Genomic DNA, 5,981 nt, shown 5'->3' on the forward strand with positions numbered 1-5,981 from the left:
CTTATCCAAAATCGGCCTTGAAGATGAAGCATAAAAGCTGGACGGAAATTCCCTCCAAGTTACTTATTCCTCAAGCTCCACTTATCTTATTTTTATTTGCTTAATCCCTAAGCCACCATTAGTTTCCTTATTCTAATCCAACTCTAATATTCCATATAAATTCCATCTCCATCAACTATAAATACCCCATATCATTCCACCAATTTTAATAATCTATGATATTCCACTTCGACTTGTGCAACAAGAGAACTTCATAGTTGCCGTTTTGAGGGTCTAGGAGGTGGCCGGAAGGCCGTTAAGCTAACGGGAGCGGAGATCGGAAGGGTTGGAGAGCAGATACGTGTCGGTAATCATATGGGCTGTTAACGTGGCCATGTTTAGCATTCCATTGTGTTACTATTCTGTATTTAGTTTCTGACTTGGGTGTGAAAACCTTTTACTTTGTGTTTATGATTGAATGAAGCTTTGATTATTAGACTTATTGGTATATTGAATAGTTTGTTTGTGTTTAATTTATCTTGCCAAGCTTGTTAAAAGATCCTTACGTATTAATGATAATTATTTGTTGTTAATTGTTAAGTGAATTGAGTTGTATGAACATATGCTTGATTGCTTGTCTCTTATGATTTTGGTGACCATCGAGATTATAAGTCTAGGAATAACGAATGTGAAACTAGGATTAACTTAGGAATAAGTAAGTTAATGTGTGAGCCTTGTTTGATGACCATCAACAAGAGGTTAATTGAATGCCTAATTTGATTAACTATATTTGCAAGTCTTGCTTGATACGAACTGAACACTAGGAAGCACGTTAGTTTAACCAATTGATCACTGTTTGAATTGACTTGTTTGCTAAAGGATTAGTTATAGTGAACGCGAATCTAATCATTTTAGGAATCGGTGAACATGAATAAATGACTTTGTGTATGCAATTATCTATGTTTTTAAGGTGTAACTTGTCTAAACCAAAGTACCTGAAGAGATTTGTTTTCATGTTAGTTTATCGAGAGTTGTTAATTAATTATTAGTTTGAGATTTATTAAACTATTTCTTTTATTCTTTTCGTGTGACCTGTAACCTATAATCAAATATATTAAATTAATCCACCGTTCTCTGTGATCGACACCCTTGCTTATCAAAGCTATACTATACTCGATCGGGTTCACTGCCTGTAAGGTGTGGTTTAGGTGCGATAAATTATGAATTATTAATAAAAAACCAGTGCATTAAATATACACATCAGTTCTTTCCAGAAAATCCTATATTTTCTTTAATCAAAGCAGCCTTCTACCAAGACTGGTCTGTGTTATGTGGTAAAAAGTGATTTTCCCTTAATTGCTATCATTATCAAAATACTGAATTTGATTATTAAAGAAAGCAGGAGACGACAGGGAAATAACATATGCCTCAGCACTGAGGACTGCTGACTAAGGCAATGGAATCATAGACTCCAGGAAAGTATCGAATGAGCGACACGCCTGGTTCAGTCTAACAAATAGAGACACAGACCCCAGACAATATCAAATGAAAGATACATCTTGTAAGGTCAAAAACAGTGAAGACAGACCCCAGACAGTATCAAATGAAAGATACGTCTTGTAAGGTCAAAACTGTGAATATAGTGATAACAGTGGATACAGTGAATACAGTGAATACATTGGATACAGTGGATACAGTGAATATAGTGAATACAGTGGATACAGTGAATACAGTGGATACAGTGAATACAGTGGATACAGTGAATACAGTTAATACAGTGAATATAGACCCTAGACAGTATCAAATGAATGATGCGTCTCGTGAGGTCTAAAACAGAGAATACAGACCGCAAACAATATCAAATGAAAGATACATCTTGCAAGGTCTAAACAGTGTGACTCTGAAAAGTGAGATACCAGCATACAGTGTAAATTGTCGGTGAAATACCATTACCTTAAGGCCATGAATTATAAGGTAACCCGGGATACTCGTAACCATACTAACCGACACTAGAGTACCAGATGCCCTACAAGCATCTATATAATGTGACATTTGTCACCCCTTGGCTTGGTGAGCCGTGGACTGTAGCTAGCAGTCAGGGTGCGGGGGTGTCAATCCCGTATAGATCTATACACACAATGTCCGTTCTCCCTACGGGAGACTCTGGTTACCAACTAGATGATGGAGAAGGCCATGTTCCGAAGATGCATTCCAAATAGTGGGTAATGACTTCCAAACAGTGGGTAGTGGGTTTCTAATGTAAGTGTTGTCCTAGAGGTAGGGACTCTTAACTAAATTGACTGAAGAAAACCCGTATATCTATGCTTGTGTACATAATATATAACTAATGAATCAAACGGCCTTCGGATGGACATCCAATCCCACCAGACCACATCTCAACGAAGAAAAGGAAATAGGGCGGACAAGCCTTCCTAAGTCCTTCAATCATTATTTATATGCATCTATACAAGCACAAGCATACATCTAACTACGCTTGAGTGTGTATCAAGTGGTATCATACAGTGAAGTATAAGTGTACGGTGGAACATCTGAGTCGTGAAGTATAAGCGTACAGAGTGGGATAATCGAATCATGAAGTATATATGTACCAAGTGTAAGTGTATCACGAAGTGGAAACGACGATAAGTGAAGTAAGGACGTCTATTAAGTATAAGCGACTACAAGTATAAGTGAAATAGAGACAATACCAAGTATAAACGCATCACAAAGTGAAAGCGTTATTGAGTATGAGTTTAAAAAAAATAAGTATAAGTGAAGCAGCAGTAACTAACAAGTAAAAGTATACATGAAAACTTTGGAAAAAAAAACCTTTATACTATGGAAAATCGCATTTGTATTCTTTGGTAAATTAAGTGTGAAAACCTTTAGAAATCTTTGGGAATCTTTCATAAATCGGTTTGAAAATGGAACTTTGATAAAGCAATAAAAGTAAGAACTTGAACAAGTGAAAACCCTTTTTAAAGCCATTTATAGTGTCCTACTCGGTAAAACAGTGTATAGTGGTAAAATCTTGTGCATGCGGGTTATCAATCACATGTGATTGATATGATAACTGGCATGTTTAACTTGTATTCCCCCCTATAAAACATGTTAAAACATTTAAAAGGTTCATTCAGGGGTATGAACTCACCTGGTGTAAGTAGGTCCGACGAAAGTGCTGTTTGGGCGTTCGGTGTCAACCAAGGACTTGAACACACACAATGACCTATTTAACATATGATAACATATGTTCATACACAATTAGTACATTTAATACTAATTAAATAAATATACGCGCTCAAAGGAGCGGAAAACACTTTGGTTAAGTGTTTGGGTGTCCCGGGTAACGTCTAAAGGCGTGTATGGCTAAGGAATGGAGTTTACTCTCCAAGAGTAAACTCCCAAAGCTTAGTTTACGGCCCAGGGACATCTCACCATGAGTTTACGGCCGTAAACTCATGGTGAGGGTATCTAGTGTGTTTCAAAGCTTAATCTTGTTAGTGGGATTTTTCTTAGTACACTTCTAAAAAGGCATGAGTGGGTTTTAGGCTTCTAAGGACATTTTAGAGGAGTTTACGGCCTAAGGACAACTCCTAAGGGAGTTTACGGCTGTAAACCCTCATTCCTTGAGTTTTGTGAAGTTTCAAGCCCTTAACTCACTTCTAGTAATTATTCAAGGCTGTAGGGGGTGTTTGGGGTTCCAAAAGGGCACTCCTTTAGAGTTTATGGTCAAAAAGACCAATCCTTGAGAGTTTACGGCCGTAAGCCCTATGGCTTGGCCATGAACTCTCATACACCCATCATTCTTTGATTTTAAGCCCTTAATACCTTCCTAGCATTTTATAGAAATAGTCTAAGGCCATTTGGGGGGCAAAAACCAACATTTGGGCATGTTTTGGGGAGTTTACGGCCTTGGTACATACCTGGGCCGTAAACTCCTTTTTCCCCTTCATTTTGATGTGTTTAAGTGATCAAAACCCCAAATACTAAGTCCCTAAATTTTGTAGGAAGCCTAAGGGTGGTTTGGGAGTGTTTTGGAGGCATTTTGACATAGTTTAGAGGTGTTTACGGCCTAAGCAAGTGCTTGGGCGGTAAACTTTCTTTTATGCCCCAAAAGGATTGTTTTAAATGTGCAAACACTGCTAGGCTAATTCCTCTATTTATTTCCAAGCCATTAGGGACAAGTTTGGGTCATTTTGGCCTTGTTTAAGGGGTTTACGGCCTAAGGAGGGGCTTAGGTCGTAAACTCCATTCTAACAGCTTCTAAGTCCAAATTTTTAGCTATAAACACGAATCAATATGTTTAGAATAAGCTAGGGTAAGCGGACTTATGATTTGGAAACGTTTGGTTGCGGATTCGGGGCGAAAACGAGTCTAGAGAGAGAGTATAGAGAGAGAGGGTGGAAAAGCTCCAAACGGATTTTACTCCCCTTTATATATGGGTGGGAGTTGGAGCTCAGTGGAATTCTACCCGATACTGCCGTTATACAGGGCTATTGGTCGCACTCGATTTAGTGGTCGTAATAATAAAACTTAACATTTCCAATTAAATGGAAATATGTGTTATGTGTTTTTATTTTCTTTTATCACGACTTAACGGCATGTTAAACATAAACAACTGAAATGTTTATTTAATTGACAACCTCTAATTAACGGAACTTTTATAAATTGGAATATTCCGTTAACGGTAACGGGGAAATGTAACGGGACGACTTGGGTTGTCACATATTGCCCCTAAGGTGAAGTGTAGAAGCTCAAGCAAGAACTATGGAATCTCACTGTAAAAGATTCTGACATTGAAGCTTGTATTTCAAGGTTCAGCGACCAGGCTCTCTTTTACCCAGGAATGATTAGTTCCGAGAGCATGAAGTTTGAACGGTTCATCTGGGGGCTAACTCCCCCAAGTTAGGGAAATGTAATTTCTACAAACCCCGCAACATTTGAAAGTGCCAAGCGCCTCGTGCAAAAGTTATATGGCCATGGAGATGGAAAGGAGACAAAGGCTTCCACCACTAAAGCAAAGAGGGGGGTGACAACAAGAAGAACTAGGGAAAGAAGAGAAAGGGACACCAATATCAAGGGTCTAGGAAGAAACAACAAACCATAATACTTCACGCTGCTACCACAACAACAGCTGCACCAACACCTGCAAAGCCATATGCAGGTTCTCTCCCAAAATGCGATAAGTGTAATTTCCACCATAATTGCACCTGCATAGACCTGTAATGAACCAGTTATAACCGAAAAGGGCACGCCGCCCGGTATAGCAGATCACAGCATCAACAAAACAACCAACCCAACAGCGTTGCGGCCAGTCAAACATGTTACGGGTGCGGGGAGACTGGCCATTACAAACGAAACTGCCCCAAAGCCAACAACCACGATGCAGGGGGATCAGGAAGAGTCCTAGAAATGGGACAAAGGGAGGCTATGTAGGATCTAGTAGTAGTCACTGATACATTCCTCCTCAACAACATCTATGCATGCATCTTATTTGACAGTGGGGTGGAACGAAGTTTCATGAGTCATAAATTTAAGCACTTACTAAATCAAATTCCCCAAAAGTTAAACAAAACCTTCATGGTGGAAATGGCTAATGGGAAGACTGAAATAACCAACGATGTATTTCTAGGGTGCACGTTAACATTAAATAAACACTCATTTCCAATCAACTTAATGTTGGTTACTATTAGAAGCTTTGATGTGATCATCGGTATGGATTGGTTAAGCCTCAACCATGCTGATATTATTTGCTGCGAGAAGGTCATTTGCCTTCACCTACCCAACAATGAAACCCTAATTATCTATGGGGATAAACCCGATGCAAATCTCCGTCTCATTTCATGTATCAAGGCACAAACGTGCCTGCACAAAAAGAACCAAGCCGTTTTAGCCCACGTGGTGGATAAAAAGAAGTAAGAGAAGAACATCAAGGATATCCCGGAGGTATGCAATTTCCCATAAGTATTTCCTGAAGACCTCCCGGGAATACCCCCTGAATG

This window comes from Lactuca saligna, chromosome 4 (assembly GCF_052625555.1).
Source record: "Lactuca saligna cultivar CGN05327 chromosome 4, ASM5262555v1, whole genome shotgun sequence".
Lineage (NCBI taxonomy): Eukaryota > Viridiplantae > Streptophyta > Magnoliopsida > Asterales > Asteraceae > Lactuca > Lactuca saligna.